The 13,696-nt window shown below is 47.8% G+C and overlaps 1 protein-coding gene across 2 annotated transcripts in view; it reads right to left on the minus strand.

The window, feature by feature from the left end:
• Positions 1-13,696, minus strand: part of ZDHHC7 (zinc finger DHHC-type palmitoyltransferase 7) — a 50,400-nt gene that overhangs the window by 34,537 nt on the left and 2,167 nt on the right. The window contains exon 1 of one of the 2 annotated variants that reach the window (XM_044986884.1): positions 1,204-1,408. The exons of the other annotated variant lie outside the window; for it this stretch is intronic. The gene's annotated coding sequence lies outside the window, so the exon portion shown is untranslated. Of the gene's footprint in view, positions 1-1,203; positions 1,409-13,696 lie in introns of those variants that run through there. 2 annotated transcript variants of the gene reach the window in all.

Below are 13,696 nucleotides of genomic sequence, written 5' to 3' on the forward strand. Positions count from 1 at the left end.
ATTGAGGCAGCAGAGCAAGGCAGAGAACAGCAGGGAGGGGCTGGGGGAGCAGGGGGAGGGGGAGGGGCTGGGGGGGCAGAGCACAGCAGGGAAAGGACAAGAGAAGGGGTTGGGGCAGCAGAGCGAGGGGGGGTTGATAGGTGGGGGGGTTGCGAAAGCAGAGCACAACAGGGAGGGAACAAGAGGGAGGGGTTGGGGAGCAGAGTAAGGGGGGCAGAGCACAGCAGGGAGGGGACAAGGAGAGGGGCTGGGGAGGAGGGAAAAGGGGGGGCAGAGCCCGGCAGGGAGGAAACAAGAGGAGGGGCTGGGGGAGGGGGTCAGAGCCCGGCAGGGAGGGGACAAGAGGAGGGGCTGGGGGAGGGGGTCAGAGCCCGGCAGGGAGGGAACAAGAGGAGGGGCTGGGGGAGGGGGTCAGAGCCCGGCAGGGAGGGGACAAGAGAAGGGGCTGGGGGAGGGGGTCAGAGCCCGGCAGGGAGGGGACAAGAGGAGGGGGAATGGGGGGGGGCAGAGCCCAGCAGGGAGGGGACAAGAGAAGGGGCTGGGGGAGGGGGACAAGAGAAGGGGCTGGGGGAGGGGGACAAGAGAAGGGGCTGGGGGAGGGGGGCAGAGCCTGGCAGGGAGGGGACAAGGGGAGGGGGGACAAGGGGGGGCAGAACACAGCGGGGAGGGGACAAGGGGAGGGGTTGGGGGAGGGGGGACAAGGGGGAGCAGAGCCCGGCAGGGAGGGGACAAGGGAAGGGGCTGGGGGAGGGGGAGCAGAGCCCGGCAGGGAGGGGACAAGGGGGGGGCAGAGCCCGGCAGGGAGGGGACAAGGGGGGGCAGAACACAGCGGGGAGGGGACAAGGGGAGGGGCTGGGGGAGGGGGACAGAGCCCGGCAGGGAGGGGTTGGGGGAGGGGGGACAAGGGGGGGCAGAGCCCAGCAGGGAGGGGACAAGGGGAGGGGCTGGGGGAGGAGGGAACGGGGGGAGGCAGCGGGAGACTGGGGGCAGCAGAGCGAGGCGGGGGCGGCTGGCGAGGGAGCGGAACAAGAGCGGGGCAGGCGGGCGAGGAAGAGGGAGGCGCAGAGCGCGGCGGCGGCGGGGCAGGAGGCTGAGCTGGGGGCAGAGCAAGGCGGGGGGAGGGACTCTAGGGGGCAGGACGGAAGCCGGGAGGGTCCGTGGGGGAGCCCCCGGGGAGCGGTACCGCCCCGGCCCCGCACTTACCGCAGCCGGGCCCCCAGCGCCGGGCCCCCGGCGGCTCAGAGAGCAGCGCGGAGCCCGGCCCCCCGGTCCTGCTGGCGCGGGGCGGCACGCGCCAGGGCCGGGCCCATCCCGGCGGGCGCCCCTGGCTCTGCGGGCAGCGACAGCGCGGAGCCGAGCGACAGGAGCGGCGAATCCCGGAAACGCGGAGAGAGGGCGGCGCGACCCCGCGCCGGAAGCGAGATCCCCCGCATTGCGCCTGCGCCTCGGCTGCGCGGCGCTCCCAGGAAGACGCATGCGTAATGCGGCCAGTTTCCAGCCGCGTCTCGGAAGTGCGCGTGCGCCCCCTGGCCGGCTGGGAAGCGGCGCGTGTACGTCTCCTGCGGCTGCGAGAGGCAAGAGTTAGGCATTGCGCATGCGCCCCAGCTGCCCAGGCTAAGCAGCTGGGTCTAGGTACCAATGCCTGAGCTGCTCTAGCCTGTGAAGAGCTGTGGGCAGTGCCCTGCCCCTGTGCATCCCACTCACGGTGTAAGCGGCCTGGGGTAGCAGCTGTGCTAGATACCCCGCTCCTGCACCCCTGCCAATGTTACTGCCCTCTCTCTTCACCCCTAAAAGTAACAGAGCATGATCCAGCTAAATGCCGATGGGCATATTTCAGCTCCAGCCAAAGCATTCCCCTGTTGAATGTAATTGTTGAGACTACCCCAACTAAGAGATTATTGGCTAGTACTTTATCAGCTATTTTTCCTCTTCCATCACAGTGTTACAATGAAACATTCCAATACAATACAAGGTGATACAGCTTGTTACATTAAATGGTCAAATGATAAATTTAAGTGGCAACAACATTATTTCTCAGGATTAACATGAAACGCTTATGTGTGATCTTTTAGAGAGAAAGGCTGTTTAAATTAGGACTCATTTACTATTGAGGTACTAATCTATACACTCAAATACATTCTGTGGGTTTTAGCCACAAGCATCTGCACTCCCACCCATCCACACTACAAGGCAACTGCTGGAGTTAAAATCAAGCACAAAATGCTGAGATAGATGAGTCCCTCTAATACAGAACGGAAAACAGAACCCAACCAAACCGGTTGATATGTATGCAGGATGGGTGTCACAACCACTTTTGTTTCATTCAGCTTCAGGAAGCTGGTACAGGGTTGAGAAGATGAACTGGTGGTCTTAATGTTGCGGATGTTTAGCATCAACTAACATGCTAGCTGGTTAGAGTTACTTGCTTGTAGCTGTCAAATCTTAGATATTGCCTGTTGCTGGACTCCTATTCCTCAGTGGCCAGTGGGAACTGTGTAGGAAACACAGACTGATTTGTCAGGCATGGCGGCATTGCATAACCAGAGAGCTGCAACTGATAGTTGCAGCAGCAGCTAGTGCAGGGGAAAAAGGCAAGCCAACAGTAAGGCTTCTTCCTTTCCTTCAGCTTTTTGATGATAGTGTATTGGCTAGCTCTTCCTTTTGGAACTTCTCTCCGGAGCTTCTAGGCAAATCAGAACGTGTCCCTCCACTTCTGAGGTTGCTGGTGTGACAGATGAGGAGATGCTCTGTAACAATCCAACAATGTGGAGATGTGATAATTTTCTGACAACACTGTATGTGATCTGGCCAGTGAAGTGAAGTTGTTTCATATCAGCATTGACCTAGCTTTATAAGGGGCTATGGGAAAAACAAGCAGTAAAATAACACAATAGCTATTGAAAAGCAACTTCCCAGCTAATACTGGGGAAGCAGTTACAGGGCAATGGCATCCTTCCATGCTCCAGGCCAAAGTGACACAGCTGTTCTGTCAGTGCTGGGAACTAAGATGAAAGACTATAAACAGTTAAAAAAAAACACTTGTGGGTGGGGTGTCAATTGTCAAGAACTGTCCAAGGAGACTTCCTGATATAGCCAGAGGCTCTGGAGAGGGAGTCTGAAAAAGCTGGGCTTTCCCAGATCTAGGGAATGGTAAGGCTTAAGAAAAAGCAGGCATGAATAGAGACTGGCTTATTTTTTAAGATCTGTTTTCTCTTAAATGCTTTTTTCCCAAAATAAATAAAACATTGCTTTAAGAAGACTGCTTGGTTCCTGAATACCAACACCATTGCTCTTCGAGACAAGAAGACTGCAGGTGCTGAACATAAATCAGACCTGATGAGGTCATCAGGGTTGATCACAAGGTACTGCTCTGCAGCCCAAGGCATGGTCAGAGTGGGAGAATCATGTGATTCCATCCTAAAAGAGGGGTGACAACTTGAGGCCCAAAATCTGAGAGGGGTGTACTTGAATTGCCCAGGAGGGTTCAGAAGTGCAGTTAACAACTGTGACAACTGGCATCATCAAATGGGGGCTGAATAGGTCACCTTTATACAAAGGAAGAACTTTCCTACTCCAGTAAATTTGGGTAAGAAAGTCCATAGATCCAAAAATATACCTAGTCAGTAGATCCGTAGGTAGTTTGAGACATTTGAGGTCATGGATCAGACCCGAGGCATTATCTCAACCATCCTAAAGGTACCAAAAAATTGGAAATCCTATGAAGATGCTGATCATACATGCATTCAGCCATGCACAGAGAGGGACAGTTCCTGTTTTAAGGACAGATGCTTTTAACTTCCCCCTTTATATTTCAATACTAAGCAGCAGACTTCGAAAAGCATTTTTTTGACACACAATCTGGGTGATCAGAGTAAAGTCTTTTCCTCCTTAAAAACACACACTATTTTGGTGTTCAATTTTTATATGCAGGCCTATCTGCCTCACATTTTCTTTACACCTGAATCAACAATAATATTTGTATTATCATAGTGCCTAAGAGCTCTAGTCTACAGACTTGTACCCCTCCCCCCGTGCTAGGTGCTGTACAAACACTGGGGGGGGGGGGGAGAAGAGACAGTCCCTGCCTCCAAAAGCTTATAATCTAAATATAAGACGAGAGACAAGTAATTGCAAACAGACAAAAGGGGGGAGAACAAGGAAACAATGAGACAATATTGGTCTGAATGACAGTGGTCTCAACACACTAGCAGCCCAACCGTTATCAAGATTTTTGTAGGCCTCATGGCAAAGGAGAGATTCAAGGAGGGTTGTGAGGAAGGATAAAGAAGGCTAGTTTTGTGGCTGTTTATGGGGAGCTCCTCCGAAGCATAAGGTGCAGCAGGGGAGAAAGCACGATGGTGCTTGTTTGAAAATATATCAAGCTGGATGGAGGTTGGCACGATGGGACGATCAAAGTGGTAACATGGGGATGTGGGACTAAAGGAAACACTTTTACAATATGGGTACTGCTAATGTGATAACCCGCACTCACGCTCCCAAAAGTCATGGTCTGAGGGTTTGGACAATGGTCTGTCCATTCACATTAGCAGTACCCATAATAGCACTTACTATTAGAAGGAGCAAGAACAAGCCACCAATGGTGCTAGCTGGCAGCACTGCTTTCTTGTTCCTAGTGCCTTGGCCCAGTGGATCTCTGCAACAGAGGATGTACCAGCCTGCATTGTTTAAACCCCATCACTTCATCAGCCAACACTATTAAAAAAAAAAAAGGTGCACTTTCCATCTTCCCCCAAATAATCCCAGTGCCAGTAGCCTAGTACTGGTGTGCAATCCTATAACAAACCAGTGTATGCCTGCAATATCTAGATAAAAATTCAGTACAGACAATGATTTGATTTCAGTCTTTCTAAAGGGATTTTTACTGAAGTCCTGCACTTTACTGAAGTTTATTATGGTATTTCATTATTTTCCATTTGTTATTATGGCAGATGCTTACAAACTATCCTTTATAAATAAGATTCAGAAGGGGGAAACTGTCATTTTGCATATCAAATTATTTAAAACAAAAGTGTAAACAGCTGAACTATGACAAACTTTGAAAATAATCACAGGCACTTTTTTTGCAGTGGATGATTTTTGCTTGTTGCATGAATGCCATCTAGTGGGACACTGAAAGAAACAGCATAAAGCAACATCTCTGCTTATCTACATTAGAAAGTTTTGCTCCTTTAACTATACTGGTATAGTTGAAGTGGCAAAAAATACTACAGTATATAAGTGCTTATACTGCCATAGTTTATTCCAGTTCAGGAAGTGAATTAAGCTATACCGGTGTAACGTACCTCTTTGTGGTTACAACTGTGTCCACACTAGGGCTTATATCAGTATAACATCACACCCTAACAGACATAGTAATAGTGATATAATTCTTTCTAGTTTAGCTCAAAGCTTAATCATGGGACACAAGCAACTTAAAAGCATGGGCCCAAATCATCACTCTGCTGGATCCCTTTATGCCAGTGTAAAGGGGCATTACGCTAATAATCTATCTCCTGGGGACTCTACTTCATGTAGGTAGTTAACCAGGCTGAGTAACAGCTCCATGTCCCATCTAGGCAGAAGCCCCCAACACAGATGTTTTGGGATGTGTGGCAAAGTGGCTCACCGGTGCGCTACCTTGTGGCCAGGACGAGCATTGCAGTGTTTAGTTCCTCGCAGTTCTCCTGCTGCCCGGGACCTCTAGTGCCCTCCTTTTGCCTTGTGACTCGGCCCTTTGGTTAGGGTGACCAGACAGCAAATGTGAAAAATTGGGACAGGGGGTGGGAGGTAATAGGAGCCTATATAAGAAAAAGACCCAAAAACCAGAACTATCCCTATAAAATCGGGACATCTGGTCACCCTACCTTTGGTCTCACCCCTTTTGGGGTAAATCAGGGTTTTCACTAGGGATGTAAAAGGTTAAACAGTTAACCAGTTAGCATTAAGGTTACCGTTAATCAACCTTAATCATTAACCCCAGCAGCCCGCGCCGGCCAGAGGGACCCCAGCCCCGGCCGCCCCACGCTGACCAGCCAGAGAGACTCCAGCCCCAGCCGCTCCAGGCCAGCTGGAGCAACCTCGGTTAATGGTTAATTGGTTAAATGATATAATTTTAATCGTTTAACCGGTTAACCTTTTAAACCGATATTTACATCCCTAATTTTCACTCAGTAGTCCCAGGCCTATACACAGGTTTACGGTCTTGGTCCAGGCTCAAATAGTGCTTCAGGCCCCTTGTGTCTGTGGTCTTCCAGCTAGTGCTCCCAGCAAGGCTGTAGGAGAACCGAGTCTCTCTCCTTATCCTGGGTTCCAGCCCAGGGACTCTTATAGCAAGCGGTTAAGGTCAGTCAGACCTCTTGCTTCTTCCCCAGGCTATTTCCTACACAAGCTCACCTTCTCCTCCAGGGGCTTATACTCACAGCAGGGGTCTGCCCTGGAACCCAGCCCCTAGTCTCAGTCTTCAAAGTAGCAAAAGACAAGAAACTGAAGTAACAGAAATAAAGAACAGCTCCAGCTCCTCTGTCCTACCTGGATCCTCCCGCCACCTGTCCCACCACTCTGTGTTCACAGTCAAGGTAGTCTGGCTCTCTACTGTGCTCCTGTGTGGGAGCTGAGGGTGAGAGGATTGTCCATCACCCCCAGGCTGAGGCCTTCTGATCAGACCGTCTCCCTTTTTAAGGCTTCTCCTCCAGGGCTCCAAGTTAGACAGGGCTGCTGGGGCCCAAAGCTGCTTCTTAACACGTTCTTGCCTGGTGCTAGGTTTGTATACCCTGTCACGGGACGTTTCCAGAAAGCTGAATAGGGGAGCAGGCAGGTGCAAGGTTGGGCTGTTGCACTAGCTGGCTGGAAATTGGGGCAGCCCTTGGGCGTAAGTGGCTCCTGACCAGAGGTACAAATATGGCATAGAGCCCAGCATAGGGATGAAATAGGCCCTCTATGTTTTAATCAGACAAATGGAGTCCTGCACCACAGCTAGGACTCTTAGGTGCTATGGAAATACAACATCATTTATTAAGGATTGTATTTATTATTATTGCATAGTACTTCGAGTCCCTAAACAGAGATCAGAGCCCCATTGGACAAGGCACTGTACAGACAAATAACAGGCAGACCCTGCACGGTAGAGCTCAGTCTCTTACCAATAAGACTTCAGATTAAAAATGCCAGTTAGGAATCCAGTTTACATGTAAAATGTAAACACGGAGCCTAAATGGTGACATTTCCTCTAGTTGAAATGACGAAAAATCAACAGACATTTTCACTTTTGTTTATAGCCACTTTTCATTTTGAGGCTCTTAACGTTGCAAAGATTGGAGCACTCACAGGAATGTTTATTAAAACTTTAATTCTAAGTTGACAGTGTCCTTTTACTAAGGCCTTGCCTATACTACGGTGGCACAGCCGCAGCGCCACAGCGTAGACACTTCCTACATGGAACTGAAGGGGTTTTCCCTCAGTGTAGGTAATCCACCTCTCTAATTGGTGGTAGCTAGATCAACATAATAATTCTTCCAGGAGCTGACAGTTGCATTTAAGAACACCCTAAATCAGTGCTCGAACCAGGAAGTTCTGTTTCAGGTCTGAACTTTCTCAAAGTAAAGGAGTGTTTGGATCAGCCCGTTATAGCTATGGGGCCAGCCACATGGTTTGGATGCAGTGTCAAATGGCCCGTTCCATCTCCTAATCATTTGTAGAAAATGTCCTTTCCCGTTTTCCTTTTTAACTGGGCCATTTCCACTTTGCGCTCAGCAAATATTGCCACCTATGTTGAGTATTTAGTACACAGTAAAGTGTAGAGCAGGGGTGGCCAACCTGAGCCTGAGAAGGAGCCATAATTTACCAATGTACATTGCCAAAGAGCCACAGTAATATGTCAGCCGCCCCCCATCAGCTTTCTCCTTCCCCAGCTCCCAGCACCTACCGTCCACCAGCAGCCCAGCCAATCAGCACCTCCCCCTGCCTCCCCACACCTCCCGATCAGCTGTTTTGTGGGGTGCAGGAGGCTCTGGGGGGGGGAGGAGGGAAGAGCAACAGTACGGCAGGTTCAGGGAAGGGGGTGGGAAGGAATGAAGTGGGGGCAGGGCCTGTGGCAAAGCCAGAGGTTGAGCAGTGAGCACCCCCCGGCACATTGGAAAGTTGGCACCTGTAGCTCCAGTCCTGGAGTCGGTGCCTATACAAGGAACCGCATATTAACTTCTGAAGAGCCGCATGTGGCTCCGGATCCCCTCGTCTAGAGAGAACAGGTCTAGCAGGCTTTGAAATCTGTATTCAGAAGGGTCCAACCAACATGTAATCTCAAAACCTGCAGGGGCTTCTCTCCTAATTTTAGCAGCCAGTCAGCTAGCCTCAAGCCAGCTGGAGTCCAGTGAAGAGAGGATGCTTATAACTGGAGTGTAATCTCCCAAGCAAGGATTGCTGGCCAGCACCGCAGAGATTTAGTTCAACTCAGGGGGTCATAAACTTGGAATAATCGGAGACTAGTAAATCCAGGTTATACTGTATTATATACACTTCTGCATTCTGTATTTTTAGTGCTGCACACTTCATAGCAAGTTCTGATTTCCACCACAAGTCTTAAAATAAAAAGAAAACCTGCTTCCTTCATAAGCTTCCTTGAGTCTCATGGAAGAGTCTGAATCCTCAGCGAGGCTAGCGTCACAATTTGACAAACACTGATTCGTATGTTAACTGAATGTTCAGTATTCCAGGTACTTTGGTGACTAATACTGTGGAATAGGTTATAGTATTTAATATTTAAATGGCAACACACAAATTCAGAATGAAGAATCTGTGGTAATAAAAGTGCCTGTTGCACAATCTTTTTTCTTGGAACTGGTGCCTGGTCAGCTGGGCTTTGTGTAAATACCATTTTTCTGCCTCCTTATAAGCAGTAACAGCGGTGTCATGACCTTGATTATATTCTCTGACAAGTTTTGTTAGTTGGAATTGATTTTCATATGATACCATATTGATAACTAAATCATTCAGAAACAATGTCTTCAGATCCTGGAACAAGCAACCTAAGAAATCCAGAAACATATCCAACATCACTGCATAAAGCAGAACAGTTCAATTCTTTCTGTTGTCAGTTTCCAACACGTCTAAATATACTAGCAAGGGTTGGTGTTTATCTTTATGATGTATTGATACATGCATATGATAGTTAATAGAAATCAACACTTTTTGGAATAAGGGATACAGAGAGCATTTCAGGGATCAATGAGACTTGTGAAGCATTCAGGCCTCGGGTAGTGATAGTGACAAAAGAGCAATTGTTAGAAACTGGAAGTCAGTGAATAGTGTTGAATTTATATAAAGGGCTCAATGTTTTGGCAAATGGTAATAAGTTTGTATTAATATTTTAAGGGAACATGACCTTATTTCTCAGACCTTTATATCTGTGGAAATTCAGTATAACTGGGAGTTTAATTATATATGTTTGTGAATCCAGAATGTATGTGACAACAGAATGTATGTTTTTCTGGTTACTATTGATTTGTGCAGAACTATGAACAAAAACAATCAGAGCTGTTATTCATACTGCTCTCAGTTATAGGGTTGGTTTTTTTTTATTGTAGTGAATCATGGCTGCTCTGATACAGGATATCAGAAAGGTAAAATCATGAATCATTTCATCTTCTGACTTCCTGGAAAAGACTCTCTTTTTAGCCAAGCCTGAAGGTGAGAAAACAACCTTTGTGCTGCTGCCCTCTCTGCACATATAATTATCCTATGTCAAGTGTATGGCTGAAAGTCAAGTCAGTGCAGTTTTGTTGTCTTTAATGGAGCTATGCCAGCGGTTCTCAAAAAGTGGTCGTCAGGACTAGCTTAGACTTGCTGGGGCCTGGGGCTGAAGCCTGAGCCCCACCACCTGGGGCCAAAGCAGAAGCTTGAGGGCTTCAGGGCTCAGGTTACAAGCCCCCTGGCCAGGGCTGAAACCCTTGGGCTTCAGCTTGGCCCCCCTGCCAGGAGTGGTGGGGCTCAGGCTTTCTTGTTGTCTTCTTCCCCCCGCCGTCCTGGGCAGTGGGGGTCATATGTGGGTTTAGGTAATAATTGGAGATATACCAATCTCCTAGAACTGGAAGGGACCTTGAAAGGTCATCAAGTCCAGCCCCCTGCCTTCACTAGCAGGACCAATTTTTTTTTTTTTTTTTTGCCCCAGATCCCTAAGTGGCCTTCTCAAGGATTGAACTCACAACCCTGGGTTTAGCAGGCCAATGCTCAAACCACTGAGCTATCCCTCCTGAGCCCCACCATTCCCCTGTTTGAGAAACCCTGTGTTATCATATCCCATGTGAACTGATCTACTACTCTCAGCCCAGCGCTCATTGGACAGTTGTCCACATCAGAGAGCCATCACCATTAGCACTTTGTTATTCTCACCAGCGGCAGAAAGGTTGTTCCAGTGGTTACAGCATTACCCTATGACTTGGGAGATATGGGCTCAGTTCTCTGTTTCTCTACAGACTTTTGCCTGTGATCTAAACTAAGTCATTTAGCCTCTTACAGTCATAGGGATAATGGCACTACCCTACCTCACAAGCAGGTGGATAGCTATATTAAGGATTGTGAGGTACAGATACTATGGTTATGGAAGCCATGTAAGTATGAGTTATCAATGTCATGAAGGACTAACTGGGCAAAGGAGATTAAACAAGTATTAAAGGCCCTTTTCAGGTTAAGGTTTAAGCATGTTGGTGGGGCAGCTCTCTGGTTATCTTCAGATTAGTACAACAGAGAACCTCATTCTGGCATCTACTGACTCCTTCATAGAACAGTAGGTGCTGTGTGGGGTTTTCTGCTCAGTGTCTCCATCCGGTGCCCTGGTTTTGACCCTCACTCCCATCCCGTTTTTTTTTTTGTTCCATTTGCTGTCCCAAGAAATTAGTTGTATCTGGTTCTGTGGTCCCTCCCTCTGGTGAGGGGGCAGGCCTTTAATTTAGATGGGCTCTGCCCACCTTTCCAGAACATCAATAGGCAAAGCACTCTTTACTAGTGGTAATTTCACCCCACCACCCCTCAGAAATGATTATACTTATTTAAGAAAAGAAAATAATCCAGAAAAAAAGAGGGGGGAGCTAGACCCATCAGAAATGTTAAATGTTCCATGGTGCAGAGAAATTCTTCATGGATATGAGACGTTTAGTTTATTTAGGGAGTTGAGTCTTACCGGTTAGAAAAGACTAAAAACAGCAGCCTTAGCTCGAGCTACCATTCCTAAAAGAGTTGTCTTGAAGGACATTGCTGGACATTGCTGGAAATGGAGCTAGAGAGCTAGGCCCAAACTGGAATCTGTCATTTGAACCCTGTTGAACATTGGTGGCTTCAATCAAATGGAATCCACGTCCCAACCACCACTGACTTGGGTTTTCCAAAGTCAAAAATCCAGCTGCTGAGACTTTATAAGACACATAACAAAGCATGGCCTCTTCTGCCTATCTCTGCTCAAAGATCAGAGATACAATAGACCAGGTAAATACCATATATGGAACTAGTAGTAACTGAAAGCATTCCCAGCTTTATAAGAAAGGTAACAGGGTTCTACTGTGACCTAGTTTGGTCCTGCAGAAACCCTGCCTCAGTTCCCCCTCAGGTTCCTTGAAAACTCCACTAGAGGCTCTCTTATTACCAATAATACCACTGCCTGGGGCTGGTTGTTATCATAACTATTCAAAGCAATCCACAAAGTCCCAAAATGAACTCCAGCACAACACAGGAGTTCATACTCCGCTCTGGCATCTTCAATACATCCTGGGGCTCCTCTTCAGTCCCAGTCTGCTCCCGTTGAGCAATATATGTTGGCTAGCATATAAATATAGACCATATTAATAACATGCATTATCTGCACCATAGATATACTATACATTAGTGTCCATCAAGCACCAATACCCTTGAGAACAAATCTTGTAAGTGATATAGCCTAAAATGGCCTATACCATAATCCTGTTCACATATGCCAAGTATTCCATAACTTCTTGCATTTGCTCAAGTAAGGATTTGGCATAAGCAGATAGGAAACATGCCAAAACAATTAATCAAGAATCATGGGCATAGTTTGTGGGGCACAGGAGGGGCATTGCACCCCCAAAACTGCAAGCAGGTGCAGAATCCCCCCCTCAGTCCCATTGGCCTGACTAGCACTGCTCCCCCAAGTAAGTCAAACTATGCTCATTCTATAGAAGACGAGGAAGTAGCTTCATGGACCACCACCTGGAATGCTAGTATCCAAGGAGAAACAGAACAGGTTAGGAGAACTGGAACAAACTGATAGGTTAGATTTTAGTGACATGTAAAGAAATGTGTCACTTGTAAAATCATATAACTAATACCAGCTGAAATGTGTAACTTGGGGAGCACACCTTCTGGATAAGGTGAATGTAACGTCACTGCACAGGACTGCTCTTCAGAGACTGGTATCATGTAGAACTTTTTTTCCTTGTACCATATTAATACACCTGACTGACACTGGCTATTTGGTCTCTTGAGTATATTACATAGTCATACAACAAACCAACATGTGGTCATGCAATTGACTATACAATTTATCAACACTCTCCATCAAGCAGCATGTCCCAACCCATGCTAGCTACTCTTCAATCAGTCCCTCTTGGGCCTTCCTGCCAGTACCTAGAGTCCTTTCTTCCCCCCGGAGAGGATCCAAAACTCTCCTTGGGCCATTTCCTGTCTGTGTCAGAGAAGCCATCAGTAAACCCACGTTACTACTTTTTACCAAGCAACAACTCCCATCCCTTCTATATCAACAGGTTCTCCCAGGCCTGTCTTATCTACAACCAGAAGCCTGATTGGGTCACATGACCGTAATTTTTCCCACCTGAGGAGGAGGGCGTGGCTGTGTCACAGGTGAGGCTGAAACTCATATCCCCTTAAAGAGTCAGCCGCCTTGTGACAATAAAGAAGGCACTAGAGGAATTCTGCTCTACCTCCTCCAAATGACACTTTCTCAAGCACCACCAGGCCCCGGGGGCACTGTATTATATATCACAAGAACAAGATAGTGCTATTGCACCAGCAAAGCTAACCAGGACAGCTTCAACTTAACTGCCAGAGAAGCTCTTATGACATTGGGAAATCATGTCTGAGGTCCAGGCAGCCAGAAAAGCCTGGAATTCCCCTTCTAAATTTCTGCATAAGCATGCATATCCTTTCTGGGAAATACACCGAGATCTGCAAGAATTCCTTTAGGAAAAACAGTTCTGACTGACATCAAGCATCTGGGAACAAATAAATCAGCCCCTAAGGGAGATGAGTAAAATAAACAGTGAAATATCATGTATTTCAATACTATATTTTTCACTCCATGCATCTGATGAAGTGGGTTTTAGCCCACGAAAGCTTATGCCCAAATTAATTGGTTAGTTTCTAAGGTGCCACAAGGACTCCTCGTTGTTTTTGCTGATACAGACTAACACGGCTACCCCTCTGAAACATGTGAAATTTGTGCCTTTGGTAGGTGCCCCCGAGATGGAGCTTGAGTTCAGGAAAAGCTGCTGACCGTGAATGGACTAGTGTTAGGATTGGGGCTGGTTGGTAGCCCCAGGCTAGAGTCTGGGGTGGATGGTGGTCCCAACGTAAGGTTAGGCTTAGGGCCAGTTGGTGACATCAGGCTAGGGAAGAAACCTATTAGTGGCCACAAGTCAGGTTTATGTGTGGGGCTGGTGGGTAGCCCTGGACTACA

This window comes from Mauremys mutica, chromosome 14 (genome assembly GCF_020497125.1).
Source record: "Mauremys mutica isolate MM-2020 ecotype Southern chromosome 14, ASM2049712v1, whole genome shotgun sequence".
Lineage (NCBI taxonomy): Eukaryota > Metazoa > Chordata > Testudines > Geoemydidae > Mauremys > Mauremys mutica.